The sequence below is a fragment of the Cryptomeria japonica genome, chromosome 3, assembly GCF_030272615.1.
Source record: "Cryptomeria japonica chromosome 3, Sugi_1.0, whole genome shotgun sequence".
Lineage (NCBI taxonomy): Eukaryota > Viridiplantae > Streptophyta > Pinopsida > Cupressales > Cupressaceae > Cryptomeria > Cryptomeria japonica.
In genome coordinates, this window is record NC_081407.1 from 891095146 (window position 1) to 891113781 (window position 18636).

Consider the following 18636-nt stretch of genomic DNA (forward strand, 5'->3'; position numbering starts at 1 on the left):
GGAGCTACTTATTTATTCCCTTTATCATTCACACCTACCATAGATATAGTATTATTATCAATCAAGTCTTGAACCTTATTTTTCAATGCAAAACATTTCTCAGTATCATGACCAGGTTGACGATAAAATTGGCAAAAAGAATTGTTATCAAAATAAGGAGATGTAAGTTTAGAAGGATCAATTTGTTTTATAGGAGGAAGTTTGATAATATTTATGTGCAACAACTAAGACATAATACTATGTAAAGATTCATTCAAAGGAGTAAATTGTCTTTCTCTTTGGAAGAATTTTGAAATAGAGGCACACCTGTTGTAGCATGCACATGGTTGTTGTTGATTGGATCATTGAATTTGACGAAGCTTTTTGTTGGTTTGAACTTCACAAATAGTTGTTGAACACTCTCCCCCTTATCACTCAGAGCCATAGGAGTAGATCACTCCATTTGACTCACAACCAGTTGATAATTGTGGAGTGTTGCGCACAATTGCAGGAAGGAAGTAAACTCAAACAAAAGAAGCTTTTCCCTGATATCTTTTTGTAAATTAGAAATGAAAATTCTTTGAATATCATTATCAGGTACATGAAAAGAAATTTGAGCACACAAATGCTTATATCTACCAATGAAATCAGACACTTTCTCTTTAACACCTTGTTTACAATGCATTAAATCAGTCAAAGTGATTTTAGGACCAATGTTGTTTTGAAATTGTTGGATGAAAGCATTTGCTAGTTATTGAAAGGAGGTGATAGAATAAGAAGGCAGTGAGCAATACCATTGTAAAGCCTTATCTCTTAGTGTTCTTGTAAACAGTTTTGCAAGCAATTGTTGATCATAAGCAAAATCAGTACACAAGGTTTGAAATGTTTTGACATGCGTAAGAGGATCACCTTTTCCATTATAGAGTTCCAATTGAGGGATATCCACATGTTTAGGTGCCATGACTTTAACAATATCAAGAGAAAGTGGAATCGCAACATCAAAGGTGGGCACACTAAACTTGGATTGACTCATGGAAGCAATTTGTTGTTGTAAGGAAGACACGGTTTGAGCAAGATTGTTAATTGTCATTTCGGTAGAAGAATTGATGTTAGACATAGGTGATTGAGAAGGTGGTGTGATGTTATTGAAAGAAGGAATGGACTGAGAATAAGGTGGTGGGACATTATGATAAGTAGGCATTGATGATGATTGGGTAGGAAAATGGACACTTAAAGGAGGAAAAAAGTTGTTGAAGGAATTGCCCCCTTGTGTCACATTGATTGGTTGAGGAATAGTAGGAATACTTATGGAAGACATAGGTAACGATGGAGGATTAAATGAAGAAGAGGGATTGCCCCCATGACCAATGGTTGTAGGAATGACATGCTGAGTTGAAGTAGCCATGATGTTAGATGTGAAAGTAGGAATACTAGTCATAGAAGTAGTCAAAGGAATAGAAGAATTGACTTGCGTTGGAGGTTGTGAATAGCCTAGGGTTTCGACACAACTCTTGATAGGCATGACATTAGAATAAACAATATGTATGATGCCACACAAAATATCAATTCCATTCTTATCACTTTGAATCATGCACTTAAGACCTTCAATTAATGGAAGAGCTTCACTATTAGGGTACTCTTGGGACATCCATTGTTGAAAGCTATCAAATTGATTGTCTAGTGTAGAAAGTTGATCTAAAAAAACCCTATTTAAAGCTTCTTCTTCATCATGGGATCCATCAATGGGGTGAATAGGCACATGATTAGGATGGGAAGCATTAGCATGATCCTCATTAAAGAAGTCACCCAAATTAGGCTACATCTCCTTGGTAATTAAACCTTGGGAAGCCTTAATTCTAATGCTTTGTCTAATGGGGATAGGATAGGTAGGACTAATAGTGGTAAAAATCATGCACTATAGGGAAAATTTGAAATTTTGAATTTTGTAACAAAGCTTACAAAATTGATTAAGGGTGAACTCACAATACTGGTTCCCACTTTTTGACCAACTTTGACACTTAGATGAACATTTTGAAAAAAAACTTCACTTTCTGAGGCCTATAAATTTTAAACCATTAAGAATTTGAAGATGATGTAAACTAGTGATTTGTAACATCTTGCTTGTAGATTCTAAATTTTTTTTTTCAGTTTTTTTTTGAATAAAAATTTATTGATTTTTCCATCTCCATCGACAAGTAGTTTTTTGCAGCAAACAACATTTTTTAAGAGTGATGTGCATCCCGAAACACATAATTTTTTTTATATAAATGATAAAAACTTAATTCTTTTGAATTTTGGTTTGTAAAATCAATACCCAGGGCATGGAGTTGGTTTGATAGTGATATGTTGAATATTTTTCATTTTATTTAGTTATGAAGTCCGACTAATTATAATTTAGATATAGGCGTGTGTTTGAACACATAACTTGTTATATATTTATCAAAATTCAATTTTATTTTTTTTGTTAGAAAGAAGACATCAATACTTAGGGCATAGATATTTTTCATAATTTTTTTGAATTAGTTTACTATTTTTCCCAATGCATTGAATAAAGAAGTTCATTTTCGCTGAAAAACCTAGATTCATAAGAAATAAAACAAAATATATATTAATGAAATTAAATATATAAAATATTATACTATTTCAACAACTCTCTCACCAATGATCCGATGTCCATTAAGGAGGCTTTCTCTAGTTTCTACAATGGCCTCTTTTCTTCTGAACATGGTGTTATGAATCATGAGGCTTTTGAGAAGTGCTCGTTGTTAATCCCTAAGAAAATTTCTTGTGAGGAGGCTAATGCTCTGGGCCATAAAATCTCACTGGAGGAGATGAAGGGTGCTATCAGTTCACTGGCCAATGGTAATTCCCCAGGATTAGATGGGTTACCTGTTGAAATCTATAAGATGCACTCAGAATGGATAAGCTTGGAATTGTTTGCCCTGTATGAAGATGTATTTAATCAGGGATCTCTCGGAGAAAACATCAATAGAGGTGTCATCAAATTGCTACCTAAAGGTCAAGATAAGACTCTGGTTAAAATCTGGAGACCTATTACCCTACTGAATATCTCCTATAAGATTGTTGTAAAATTATTAGCAAGGAGTATTGTTTGGTTATTGAACAACTTCATTTTTGCCACTCAGACTAGATTCATTAAAGGTAGATATATCCTGGAAAACTTGGTTACTAGTTGGGAGGCAATGCATGGGGCTAAAGCTAATAACCATAATGTTACAATGATTCTTTTGGACTTTGAGAAAGCTTACGACAAAATTGAGTGGCCCTTCATTATAGGAATGTTGCAAGCTTTTAGGTTTCCTTCCTATTTCTGTAGATGGTTTGATATTCTTTTTAAGGACTCCTCCACAATTGTTGAGGTTAATGGTGAATTCTCTGAACCTATCCCCCTAAGGAGGTCTATCAGGCAAGGTTGCCCCATTGCCCCGACCTTGTTTGTCATTGGTGTTGATGCACTTTCCTACATTCTGAGGGCTCCTGCACTTGGTCCTTCTATTAGAGGGCTTACTTTACCTAATGTTGATGATCTGATCAATGCCCAATTTGTTGATGATACTGCTTTATTTTTGGTTTTGAATGAGGAAAACTTTGGTAATGCTATGAATAGATTACAATTTTTCTTCTTGGCTTCTGGAGCAAAGGTAGATCCTCACAAATCTACAGTTCTTGGTTAGTCTGATGTTCCTCCAAGTTGGGTCTCCTACAAAGGTTGGCAGTGGGCTAGACATAATTCTATTGTAAGGTATCTCGGTATTCCCTTTGCTATTAACCCTTCTATTCAAGATATGTGGCTTTGGTTATATTATAAAATTGAGAGGAAGCATTTAAAATGGCAGACCCACCTTCTCTCCTTGGCTGGAAGAGTGCAAATTGTGCAAAAGGTTCTTTCCTCTCATTATATCTATTGTGCCTCTCCTTGGGTGTTTGCTAACTATGAAACCAACAAGCTTGAGAAGATCATGAGGGAATTTCTATGGTCTGATGGGATGGGTCATATTAAGAGACATTTGGTGAATTGGAATTGGTGTTGCAGACCAAGGATTATGGGTGGATTAGGTATCAAAGATATCAGGGCCCATGGCATTGCCTTAGCCTCCAAAAGGATTGCCAAAGCTTTGTATGGTAATGAACCATGGAAGGTGCTGACCAGAAATAATATTGAAAGGTCAGTTATAAAAAAAGGCAAAAAGTGGAAGAGATATTGTATTGGGTGATTATAACATGAAGGTGTTTGGTTTTAATATATTTGCTTCACTATGGAAGGCATGGTCACAGGTAAGGAGTTTACTCCCTTCTAAGGATGCTACAGGTAATTCTCCTTCATATGATGTTATGGACAAATCTGTCTGGTGGGGGTGAACTTAAATAACAAACCTCTTGCTCTGACTCAAAGATGCTCTGCTAAGATTTGGAATGAGAAAAGGTATTTCTCTAATTAGCAATGTATTGTTTGACAACCGGCTAGGGTCTTGGACTGAGATCAACTCTAAATATGGGATTCCCCCTCACAAAAGAAAGCATACTCTCTTATTGGTAAAGCTACTGGTAGTTTTTTTCCTGGCAAGATTTTCGATACTGACTCCTTTTTGAAATAACTAAAATGGTTGGATGGCTCTTCCTTTTTGGACATTTCTACTAAGCATATTTACATGATGTTGAAGGATGACTACTCAATCTTCACTCGAGTTAATTAGTGTATGGGTCTTGACTGGCCTAAGTCCAAGTGACAATTTGTTTCTGATTTTTTTTGGCACACCCCATTGATCCTAAGAAATCTTGTTTTAGATGGCTTCTTCTTCTGAAAAAGTTAGTTGTTAGTTCTTTTTTATCTGCTGAGGGTCCTAAACCTATTAGGTGTGGAGCGTGTAATGTCTAAGAGTCTTTTGAATATATTTTTTTTAATGTGATTTTGCCCATAGTGTGTGGTCCATCTTTCTTGGCTCTCCTATTGTCTGGAACCATTGGCCTAGTCCTTCTTGGAGTGAAATCCTTGTTGGGTTTGAGGAGTATTTTGATCTTAGGTTGATTTGGTTTTGGTCTGTTTTGTCTTGTGAAGTCCTGTGGTTTATCTGGAAAGAAAGAAATGGAGAGGTTTTTTGAAACAAGAGGAGGTTTATTGGGTTTAATATTAAACTCACACACTTTTTCATTATGTCTTAGGTTTCTGCTGTTTTGAAGATCTCTAAAGACAAGTTCATGATTCTGGTCCAGGAGGGCATTCTTCAGTTTTGCAAGGCAGATATCCATTCTGTTCAATACTTCAAGAAACACATGTATATGCTACATCCAAAGGAGATTGAAGCATTGGCACAATATATGCAGAGACTCAAGATTGAAGATGCAAATGATCCTTCTCCTAGGACTGGGGAGAATGTTTTAGGAGCTCATTGACTAGTGTGGTTCTTTTTGCTATATGTATACTGACACAGGAGGCAATTTTGTTGTACAAATCCTCATATATATTTTACATGATGTAAAACCAAGTGATGTGACATAGGGCTATGGCCTTTTTGATATACATGTAAAAATGATACTTTAGGTAGTAAAATACATGGAAAATGTAGGACACCAGTCTGATGGCATCTTCAGAATGGATATGATGTATATGTTTTGAACTATTTTAATAATAATAAAATTATACTATTTGGAAAGCTTATAATAAGGACTAAATACTTAAAAAAACAAAACTTCTAAATGAATTCATTTGACCCCCCAAAAGCTAATGTAAAATTGGTTTTTTATCAGCATTTGATAGATGCAAAGGAGACTCCATTGCAAGTATGATTTAGAAGTAGAGAGGTTTTATCCAAGAAATTTTGATCTAAGAGCCTTTGATCTAACTCTCTTCAATTAATTACTTTGAATGAGACCTCTTACAGCTTAAATAATTATATTTTCTAAAAAAGTATGATCTCAGCAAAAATCATGATGTACCAAAAAGTGGGAACCAATATTGTGAGTTAACCCTTAATGCAAAATTTAAGAAAATAATGATTACACAATTTGAACTTCATTGAGGGAAGAGGATGACACAATTTCCTAAAATGAAAGGAAATTGGAATTTTAAAATTAGGGCTGAAGGGAAAACCACTTAATTTTAAAATCAGAATTTTTAAAATCAGGGCAGACTATAATTAACCTCTTAATTTAAAAAACATTCTTGAAATTTGAAATGTTGAATTTTGAAGGTATTTTCGATTCTAGAGGGATCAAAAATCGATAAAATCATCCAATCTTCCGGATTTAGGCTATTAAATACAATCATAACAATCTCCCGAAATTTCAAGAAAAAAGTCGAGGACTGTGGCGGGAACGCACATGGTCCGACCAACTTTTTTGAAATTTTCAGGGATGGATATTATAATGATTTTAAAGCTAACCCCCAAAAATTGGTGAATTTTACGATCTCTAGATGGGCAAAATGAAGGCACAAATGTGAAAATAGGACCCTATTAGGGTTTTGAAGAAAAAAAGGAATTGAATTGCAATTTTGAAAAGGGTCAAACCTAATGGATAAGAACATCTTGGAAAATGTTTAGAAATATGAATGTAAATGAAATTGATTTGAAATTCACATAAAATCCAATTAATTTTAAAAATTAGGGTTTGATGCCCTAACCAATTAATTTTGAAATTTGAATTTTGGGAAAAAGGGGGGAGATTGAAAATTTGAATTGTAGGATTGAAGACAAATCTGAGAACAATCAGAAATCTGAAAATTAAATGGAAATCCAATTTTTGCACAAGTTCAAGATGATTTTTGAAAATTAGGGTTTTAACAAGTAACCACTTAATTTTGTAAATTGTAATTGCAAATTGAACAAGACAATGAGGAAATTGAATTTGACAATCAAAACAATTTTCAGATCTAAGATAGCCACAAGCAATTTTTACAAATCACAAGTTTAATTTTGATTTTAAAAACTAGGGTTTTTAACAATTTAACCACTAAGTTTGTAGAAAATTGAAACTTGTAAATGAAAAATATGCAATTTTGTTCAAAGGAAAGCATGAAAGACGTCGAGTTCACCAAAATGTAATGGTGGGAAATGGTGAATGATAGATCAAGAAGGAAACTACCCTTTCCCTCAAAGAGAGATGAGAGTTTCACTATTGATTACCATTCAAGCACTTTTCACCATGGTACATTAGAAAGAGGAGAGGATAATTCACTAGATTCAATCTCTCCACATGAAGATGGTAGATTGAATTCTGAATGAAATGGGAATGATAAGTTGACCCCCTCTTCCTTGTTTGAAATGGAAAGGAATTGATTGAATTATGTAATGCAAAAGTGACAAAGAACTGATTATATCTTGAGATTGAAATATGGGATGAAGTTGTGCATCTGGATCTAGCAGTAATATGTCAAGACGAAGTCGCCCTGCAAAATTGAGGAAAAGTTGCCTAGATCGTGGCAGGAATGTACACAGTCCTCCGAAAAATCCGCAAAATGAAAAGGGTTTTTCCGCCTCTACAAATGAAGCCTGAATCCGAAAATACAACTACACACCTACAACCTACACACAGAAAAGAGAGGAAAATGGGTTGGGATTGGGGGTTTGCCTTTAGGTCAAACCCCAGTTTTAGAATTAACCAAGTAATGAAAGAAAGTGCTTGCAAGTAGCTGTAAATAAAAGATTGACTTGTAAATCACCTCAAGGGAGGTTGTAATAGCAATGTTGATAGAAATTCTTGTGTGGAATTAAATGTCTAAATCAATCTCCTCTTCAATGGTTGAATCCTTGAGTTAAATGCAACACCTAGCCTTGAAGGGAGACTTGAGAATGCTCAATGTTGGAAAAGAACACTTGAATGCTCTTGAATTCTTGATCGCTTGTGAATTTCCCACTTATCCAACTTATTGAACTTATGCAAATGAGAGGATGAATGCCCCTTAAGTACATGTTAGTGGATCTGATTTTCATCATGGGCCGACATCGGGGGAGTTTCCCGCCCGATGCACAACCAACAATGCAACCCTAGGAAGGGTCCTGCCCCAAAATAGGGCAGGGACAGGGGCACCATGCCCCTGTGCTGGGAGGACAAAGGCGCCATGCCACTATCCAAGACAGGATAGTGGTGACATGCCCCTATCCTACCCCTTTCCCCAAGGCAGAGTGTGGATGGGGTGATGCAGAGGCCAAGGAAGAAGTTGTTTCTGCAAGTTGAGCAATCTCTGGTCTCCGATTAGGCTAGAGGATTCGAACTTGCGTGCGTGAAGACCCTAATGCAATCAAAAATTGCTAGGGTCACAATTTTATGACACTATATGCACATATACACATCACTTTACAATCACACCTATATGCACCTATACACATGCAGACATATTAATGAAGGAGCGGGTAGAAATAATAATCATATAGCTATTTTGACACACAAACTGTAACACACCAAAATATAGTTAACTATATATATGTATGTAAATGTTAGTGTGTCTAGGATTTTTTGTTTGTTTTGTGTACTTGCCTATGTCTACATATGCATAAATGCACATATTAGTTCTAAAAGATTGTGGGTATATATGTATATATAAATCTATATATATATATATATATCTAAAATGCTATTAATATTAACTTGAAATGATTGCCGAAATATAACAGTGCAATAATGAAAGGACTCATGAAAATAGATGTATAAGAAGATAAGGTGTTGTAAAAGTTATTCTTTATCAGGCAAAAAAATAATCAGTAAAAGATTCAAGCAAGCCACTAGGTAATGTAAAGCAATATGGTATTGATATGTCCTCATACTTAACAATATGGTGGTTCAAACAACCAAGAAAGAACTTGTAGAAATTAAATATTGTGCAATCATTACAAATGCACAAAGAGGAGCTCCACAAAATGGTCAGTCTAAAACAAAAGTGCACCTTTTCTGCAGGATTGAATCATGTAGCTACAGCCATCCGAGAAATCTCTGCAAGTAAATGGCTGCACTCAACCTCAAAATCAACCTTTGCCACTTTGGTAATTGTTATTTTCAATCTAGGTTCATAATTGTATGTTTCAGTTGACAACAATAGTGTAAAGGTGTAGTGCATCAACATATCTTTATCAATTATAGAGTGAGGTGTTTTCGGTGTCATCATATCATACTGCAGCATGTACAGTTCCTTGGCAGATGTACCGAACAATTGTGTTCCAACCTCATCAAATGCATTGGCCCAAAGGATGCCAATTGGATCTTGTAGTTTCATCTGTAAGTGGTATTTATAATTGCATTTAGGTACTTATGTTTGACATCTGGGGCACATCCATAAATTATCATTTAACTTGGTACATTTGTTTTTACATTCTTTTCCATTGAACTGCAGTAGACAAGCTGTATAATAAAAACAATCATCTTTTATGAATTTGAGCACAACTATAATAGTAGTTTCAATACTTTCTGGTGCAACACTCATGCATTCAAGGATGGATGCAATTTTCATTCTATTGTATTGGCTATTAATCTGATTGCTACCCATAGAATGTGGGTGAAGCTCTATTGGTATTTCTCCTCTCAATCTTAGAGTTTCTGCTTCAGAAATGCAAGGGTTAATATCTAGAGTTGTTGCAACTGTCATATTGATAAGATTTCCATTGAAATACCCCACTCGAGCATTTTTCATAGCAAGGATGACAAATGTTCCAGATTTATGCATATTCTTGAAGTCCTCACCTATTTCTTTTGATGTTGTTCCCCATAGGTTAACATCAATTGTGCAAGTTGACATATCATTTTTTTTAACTATTCTCTTTTTCATGATAGTACCATCTTTTCTATGAATTATTGAAATGTCCCCAACATTCACTATGACACCAATAACATCAACCAAAGTATTGTTACTGCAATTTATAACTTCATTAATAGGGACTTGAAAAGAGATTTTTTCTCTAATCCAACAACATTAGATGCACAACGCTTCAAAACTATAGGTTCAGTAAAAAAAATCTCAAGATGGTTGTTCAACTTATTGCATATTGTGTTTTCTTCTTTTAACCTTTTGAAATAACATAGTATGCTCCTTTTTCAACTCAGTGATAATGCAATTCTGCTATTTCATCAAAGCAAGTTACTCTAACTTCACACCCCTCATCATCTATGATATCAAAACTAAACACTTGCCCATTGGATTTTGGTGAACTGTATTGGTGCATTTTCCTCTTATTTGTTACTCACCCGTTTATTGTCCATTTATTTTGATAAGGGTTCAAGCTTTTTATGGGACTTATATTATTAGAGGCATTGTTTTGTGCGAAAGGCAAATCTAAACCAAATTTAAGAGCACATTTAGACAGGGGGTGTTTCTCATCCCAAAATTTGTTGTTCTTGCTCTTTAAAGAGATATATAGGTTTTCCAAGAAAAGCACAATTCATAATGTTCACTTCTAGAGTGAATATAATTATAGTCATGTACAAGGAACAAAGGGAATTGTTGAATTTTATGAATGTTGTTTAAATTAGCAGCAAAATAGGTAAAGACAAATGAAGGAAAACATATTCCATATCCTACCTTGTGTTCCAAACATATCTACAAGCCTAATTTGTCAACAACAACATAGAGCCTAAAATTAAAGTTTATGTATGTAACATTACAACATACTTCGGTGGCAAAATGGCCAATTGCATATACATGCCATCAGACAAGACAATTTTGTATCTATCATTCTCATTTTCATCACCTATCATTCTCTCAAACGATAAAAGTGTTGGACATTGTTGCTGCTAGGATATGTTGTTATCATTGATGTCAACATATTCCTGCTCCGGTGATTGCAGATTGGTTTATTGGGATCATGGTTTGGTGTATGGAAGTATTTCTTGTATCACTATATTCTTTTGTATCGGTTTTGCAGTTTGTTTATTTGATCAGTGCTTTGCAGAGTTTAGTATTTCCTCCAGTATATTCCGGTGTGATCAAATCTTGAGTTGAGATTTTGAGAGATTGTTTGGGATGGTCTTGTGTATCTTCATTTCAAATGGTTCATGATTTGGTGCTCCACAAGTTATCTTTTATTCATGACAGTTGTTGTTGTTTAAGTGTCCTTGAGGTTTAAATGTTGATCGATGAAGATTTGATAAGTGGTGTTGGTGCAGTTGTTGCTGATGATTCTAATATGCTTGTTGGTGTTTCCTAATTGTGTCCTATTTGTTTTGGTGATCCACATTGATTGTTGTGTGATTTCTTGGTGATTTTGCTGAAACGACGATGTTCTTCATGTTACACGGTTTTCCTGGTGGTATAGTGTGTTGCGGTTGATCTTGGCGTGATTACCAATGGTGATGCAGTTTGGATATTTGGTTTAGGACCATGTTATGTCATGTATATCATTAGATTGATCCGGTGGTCGATCTTTGTATCGTGTGATGTAATTTTGTAATTGTGAGTTGAGGGTTTAGCCAACCTTGTTCTGATTAATTAAGAAAAACAGGTTTTCAGGACTCGAAACCTTTAACATAGGAAATTAAGATAAGACATCAAAGAGTCTAGAGCATATAAACCGCTTACAAAACAACTGAAAAAAAAGCCAGCAAACCAAAAAGACAGCAAAAGATAAAAACAACAAAGAAACTAGGAAGGCACTACACAGTTATAGTCTTTAGAAGGTCCTCTGCCTTTTTCACCAACTGGTCATAGGTGGCTGCAACAACTTTGAGATCATCTAGGTCCTTATTAGGCTTATTTTCTTTCTTTTTACCTCTGGTTCTTGTTCTGGGTCCTTGAGCATCTCCTGTGCCTTCAGTGTTGGGGTCAATATCCAGGGTATCCTTCTCCTTGTCCAATTTGCTGATGAGAATTTTAGTATTGCCAGCAGAAACCTTCAGGATGTTTAAACTTTTCTCTGCAATACTCTTGAGGCAATCCTCAATTTTGCTGACTTTACTGACAGTGCCCGATATAGTTTGATCCATAGTGTTAGCAATAGTTTTCTTTTCCAGCAGGTCTTTCTCTATTTTCTCAAATCTGGGGTTGAAGGAGTCTCTTATATTTTCAGCTTTTGCAATAGTATTTTTCAGATCCTCAATATAATCAGCCATAGTCTTCCCTTCCCTAGTGTTGATAGTTTCCAGAATTTGAATTATGTGGCTGAGCTTCTTGTTGTCATACACAACTTTCTTGTAACTGGTTATTAACCACTCCATGGTATCCATAAAACCTTTCATACCCTCAGGAGGAGGGTTCGGGGGAAGATCAATCTTACCAGAGTTGTCATGTTCCTTTTTTGGAGTGTCACCAATAGTAGCTGTGTGTCAACCCTATGAACCTCTCCAGTGGTCACCTTCTCCAGGTTTTGTTCAGCTTCCGAAATCTTTTCCTTCTTATGAGCCTCCAGCTCCTTCACATTCTCCTCCTTTCTCTTATGCTTGTTTCTAGTCTGAGTATGGACTTTAGTTTTCTTTTTTAGAGAACCCTGGGGTTTCTCCTTCTCTGAATCTTCAGATACCTCCTCCTCCTCCGAGGAGCTAATCTAGAGGATTTTGCCTTTAGGTTTTTTACCCTTTGAGGAAGAAGGTTTGGTTTTTATATATTTCCTCTTCTTACCAATTTCAAATTCTGAGTCATCCAAACTCTCCTTAGAGTCACTCGTTGGGTCACTTTCGGAACCCTCATCCAAAGAAAAAATAGAGTCCGACCCATCCTCCTCAGATTCAATAGAGGGCTGCGAGCAGGCAATCTGATTAGCCTTGAGATGGTCATAAATAAGAACCATTAAGCCTTGATGCATGGCAGTGTACCCCATAGGGTTCTCTTTATAGGCCTTAATGGTGGCATTCATAGAGCATAACAGAAAATAAGGAAAGTTAACCTTCTCGTCATACCTAAAATGATTCAGCAAAACAAAATGGTAGCCGTATACTTTAGTAAATCTACCATCCAATGCAATATAGCGCATTATAACAAAGAGGACCTCCCGCCATGATTTAACAAAATCCCTAAGGGGATAATAAGTTTTACTTAGCTTCACCAGGCATTTTTTCTCCTTTTTGGTTTCAGGATATCTGTCAATGGCCTCCTTACTCACTTTTCTATCTCTATAAAAGTTGCTTCCTTCCCTTCGGAGACCCGTGGCTTGGGCGATAAGGTCTTCATCTATGACAACAGACTGGTCTCCCATCTTCAAAGTGCCCTTTCTCTAGTTTTTGCAGAAGAAACTGGTGACCATGCCATCCCGTCCATGGAGTCTCTCCATAAATTTAGAAAACCCACCCTTCTGCAAAATATTCCAGACCTCCTCCTTCTGCTTCCATTCCTTGCAGCTGCTAGGTTTGTATCGACGTCTATTTTCGCCCATGTTTTCGCTATTCAGAACAGAATAATGAAACTTGCAGAGAGTTTTCGACAGAAAGTTTCTCGGAGCTACCAAATTACCCAAAAAGCATGGGAAGTGATAGAATGAGTATTATAATAAATGGTGCTGACAATATTATAATAACTTAGTTTACTCCATTTAGCCTATTTCATTATTGTTTTGTCCATCAAAAATATTTGGAGTGCTATTATATCGGTCCTTAAAAATGATTAGTCTGACATCCTCAAGGAGTCCTTGTTCTGTTGTCCACATAATCATTTCATCTTTATTGACCGCCGTGTTGGCTACCTAGTCAGCAGACCCATTGGCTTCACGGTAGATATGAGATATGTAACTTTTTTCAAAAGTGCTAATGAGGTCTCTACCAGCTTTTACAATATTATTGATAGACCATGAGGGCTTAGAGGTCCCCTGAAGACATTTAATGATATTGTTTGAATCCCCTTCAATCCATATGTAGGGGCGGTTCCATCTTTTAGCAAGGAGAATTCCTTGGAGAGCTACCATTGCTTCTGCTTTGTGGTTTGTTTGACTCCCTATTGGGAAAACAATCATTTCCTTGCATATACCTTTATCATCTCTAAGAATACCTCCACAACCCACAGGGCCCAAATTACCTTTTGCAGCACCATCAAAATTGACTTAGAACCAACCATGAGGGGGAGTTTGCCATCTTGCTTCAAGTCTTTTGTTTTGCTTGGGGTCAGAGCTACCAGCATTCTTCAAATTCTAGGAACTTAAAATGTTAGATTCCAGGGGGTTGGTCGAAAAACAGGGACCCCAAAGAATCCCAATATTCTCCACAATCACCCATTGTATTTTCTAGAACACAATATCCTGATTGAGGGATGTGTCCCTGAAGATACGATTGTTTCTTTCTTTCCATAATCCCCACAGGATGTGAGGAAGTGATAGCTGCCACAGAGATCTCAAAAAGGAGTTAGACCAATGGATATTCTAGGAGTATAACAACTCACTGATAGTTTTAGGAAACACCCAATCAATGCTAAAACTTTTAAGAAATTTTTCCCAGAACGAGGCAGAATAGGAACAGTGGATGGCCAGGTGGTCCACCGACTCATCCTCCTTAAGACACAGAGCACATCTATTAGGAAAGGCAAAACCTCTACCCTTGAGGTTATCTAGGGTCAAGATTTTATTTTGAAGAATAGTCCAATAGAAGAAGTTGATTTTGGGGGTCAGACCCTTAATCCAGGCTTTAGACTAGAAAGGATTATCAGGAGGGGTAAAGGAGAGAACACCATGCATTGAAGAAATAGTAATGATACCTTTGGGTTCATATTTCCAAATGAGGGAGTCTTCCTCTTTCTTCAACCATACCAAAGACAGGTGGATCTTGAGCTTTATGAGGCTTGGGTGGATACTTTCAATGTTCTGCCATTTATTGCCCATCCAATACCCTTCAACTAAGGTGCCAAAAATTCTAATACAAGAGGGAGCATAAGGGGGCCATTCAGGGAAATCAGTCAAGGGTTTATCAAAAAGTCAGGGGTCTTCCCATAATTTAACTCTCCTACCATTTCCAACTTTCCATATAACTCCTTTAGCAATGCTTTCTCTGCACTTTGAGGCATGATTCCATATATGGGACCCATTAATACTGATTTCCGAATTGATAAAAGAAGAAAGAGAAGAGCACAGAAGAGAGTAGTTACTTCGCTAGATTTTACACCATTCAGTATCTGAATGGAACATTCTCTAGACCTTCTTGGACAAGAGAGCTTCATTTAAGGTCCGGATTCTTCTTAGGCCCATACCTCCTTTACTTTTCGGTCTGCATACCTGATCCCAAGCCACAAGAGACATTATTTTCTTGTCCTCAACCCCTGACCATAGAAATTTTCTTTGAATTTTCTCAATTGCATCAACATACTTAACTGGAATTCTGAAAAGGCTTAGGACATAGATCGGTATACTTTGAAGAGAAGCTTTTAGAATTTGAAGCTTTCCAGCTTGACTCAAAAGGTCTCCTTTCCAACCAGCTAATTTTTTATGAAATTTATCCACTAATGAGCTCCAAAAAGGATCAAGAAGTGTAATGCCCATGGGGAGGCCAAGATAGGTTGTAGGAAGATCAGCAATCCTACATTCTAGGATTCTGTTGATTCTTTATTGTCTTCTCTCTGGAGTATTGATGAAAAAAACTTCACTTTTGACCCAATTAATGAGCTGACCAGAAGCTGAGGCAAACTTACAAAGAGTATTATTCAGGGTTCTAGCTTCAGAGATACTTGATTCCCCCATGGTAATAGTATCATCCACAAACTATTGATGGGAGCAAATAAGGTCAGTAGAAGAAAGTTGGAGTCCCTTAAAAGAGCCTTGCATAACCATATTTTTCATGGACCTACCAAAACATTCTGCCATAATGATGAAGAGGATAGGGGAAATGGAATCCCCTTGCCCTAGTCCTCTAGAAGCTTGGAAGAAGGGGGAAGGGGAACCATTAACAAGAACAATAAAAGAGGTTGAAGTAATAAGCTAGCTGAAGAGGTCAACACATTTAGTGGAAAAACCATAAGCCATAAGAACCTTCACAAGAAAAGGCCAGTCAACCTGGTCATAGGCCTTGGAGAGATCAAGCTTAAGGATGAGACCCTGCTTCTTGGCCCTAACAAGAGAATCAATATTCTCATGGACAGTTATAATGGAGTCGAGAATTTGTCTTCCAGGGACAAAACCATTTTGCTAATGATTAATCAAAGAAGGAAGGACAGTCAGAATTATGGTGGTAAGAACCTTGGAAATAATCTTCTAAAAAGAGTTCCATAAACTAATTGGTCTAAACTTGTCCATAGAGTCTGCACCTATTTTGGGAATGAGAGAAATGAAAGTACCATTGATTTCTTTCAAAAGTCTTCTAGCCCCAAAAAATTCCTTGACCCCATTGGAGACATCTTTCCTGACTATGTCCCAGAAATCTTAGAAAAATAACATGGGGAAACCGTCTGGGCCGGGAGCTTTGTTACCATCAAAGGAAAAAATAACATTTTTGATTTCCAAGATCGAAGGAATGGAAGAAAGGGAGACATTCATCTATTCATCAATGAGACATGGAATATTTTGAAGGAAAGAAGATTGAGCATCAACATCCAATTTGTGATCCCTCCCAAGAAGATCTGAAAAGTACCTTTTAGCTTCATTCCTTATTTCTTCCTCCTTGACCAGCTCCCCATTATCCACAATTAGTTTGGTTATCCTATTAGCCGCTTTATGCTTGATAGTTGACATATGAAAAAATCTTTTATTCCTATCTCCTTCCTTTAGCCAAATGCATCTTGATCTCTACTTCCAGAAAGATTCCTCTTTAGCAATGATTTCATGGTATTTTGTAAGAGTCTCATTTTCATCAACAATGGACACAGTACTGAAACCATCCTTCTGAATTTGGGCCTGTATTTTTTTAAGGTCATCCTGAACTTTACCTTTAACCTCAAAGATATTCCCAAAGCTGGATTTATTCCAGAGTCTTATATTGTCCTTTACACTTTTAAGTTTCTTTACAACTCTGTACATAGAAGTTCCCTTAACTTGGATACTCCACCATTTCTGAATAGTACGGGTGATATCTGGGTGATGAGTCCACATTTTTTCAAATCTGAAAGGAAAGTGTCTCCTTCTATTGATTGGGTCGGCAATGAAGGTGATAGGAAAATGATCTGACCGGGTAGACAAAGAACAAAAATAATGTTTGTACTAGTCATCTGAGATGAGAGTCCTGTCAAGGCAAACTTGGATAAGATCATTGCCAGTTCTCTTATTAGTCCACGTGTAATTACAACCCTGTATCTCCACATCGTTGAGAGCCTGAGTGTTAATAAAGTCCATTAGGGCCAGCCTACTTTCCAACTGAGAGGGGATTCCTCCAAATTTTTCCTCCTCTCTCAAAGGAGTATTAAAGTCTCCCATGACCAGCCAGCTAAGATTTTTGAAGATATCCCTAACTTCTATAAGTTTTTTCCAGAAGGAATTTCTAGCTTTCAAGGTATTAGGAGCATAAATGTTAGTGAGGACCCATGAAGTTCCATCTTTTAAATGCTCAAATCCAATGCAAGAGAAATTTTTTTCTTGAATAAGAATATGGCCTTTGACACTATTAAGGTTCCAAATGGTAGCTATGCCTCCTGAAGCACCTTCCAAACTACCACCACTGATATTCCCATTTTTGAAAAACTTCAAAGATTCAACTTTTTCTGTACTCATTTTGGGCTCTTGAATAAGAAAAACATCAGGTTTAATATCCCTTATCATATTCCTAATGATATCATGTTTATGAGGATTATTAAGTCCCCTAATATTCCAAGAGATAATCTTCATAGTTACTTACCGATTCCTAACTCCTTAAGAGTCTTCTGGGTCCCATCTGCAATATTCTTACTGGCCTCCTTGTCTCTAACCTTATGGTTAGAGGGTCGACCTGGGGAAGAGGAGATATACCCAGCATCAACTTGAGCTATTCTGTTGGATTTCCTTAGTTGAGAAGCCAAGGGAGTGGTTCCTTTCTTATTCCTGTATTTTGGAATTTTCTAGTCAGCTTCTTTCTCTAGAGCTGCTTCCAGGTTACTAAGGATTCTGGAAATTTCATCTTCATTACCCCAGTTAGGGATTCTGGAACCATTTAAATCATTGTTTACTGTTTTTGAATTTTGGTCTGAATCTGAAAGGTTCATATCCAGTATTGCATACTTTTGGGCTTCTTGCATTTCAGAATTTGTCATGAGCGGTGAAGAGTTGGTCTTTTCTTCTTGGGAGCCAGGGATCTCCCCTTCCTCGGGTTTATCCTCTATCTTTTGCGTTTCCTTACCCACATAAGTATTGGCCACCACTTCAGCTATGTCATTTGAAGATTCAGTCTGTTCTTTCAGTTCCTTTGTTCGAATCTGCTCTGTAACAGAGATGTTTACTTTGGTAGACTCATTTCTCAATACTTCTTGGGTTGGAGGATTGGAGACAGAAGTTGAGGACACTTCCTTATTTTCTCCCAATGGTTCAAAACAATTGTAGTCAACTTCCTTATTCTCTGAGTTTTTAACTTGCCATACTATTTTTTCTGGAGCCTTTTTACTTTCAACCTGGGGTTTAGTCTGCTTGGGCTCTACTTTCGGCTTGATTGGACAGGATTTTGCCTAGTGACCTACTTTTTTGCAATCAAAGCAGGCAAAGGGGATAGATTCATATTCAATTTGTTGTTTCCGTGTTCCCAACTTTGACACTAGATCTATCTGTTTCGGCATGTCTGCATCATGGGCTATCCCTACACAAAATCTAGCATGAGTGAGTCTCCTTTTTGAAGTTGTGATTGGATCTATAG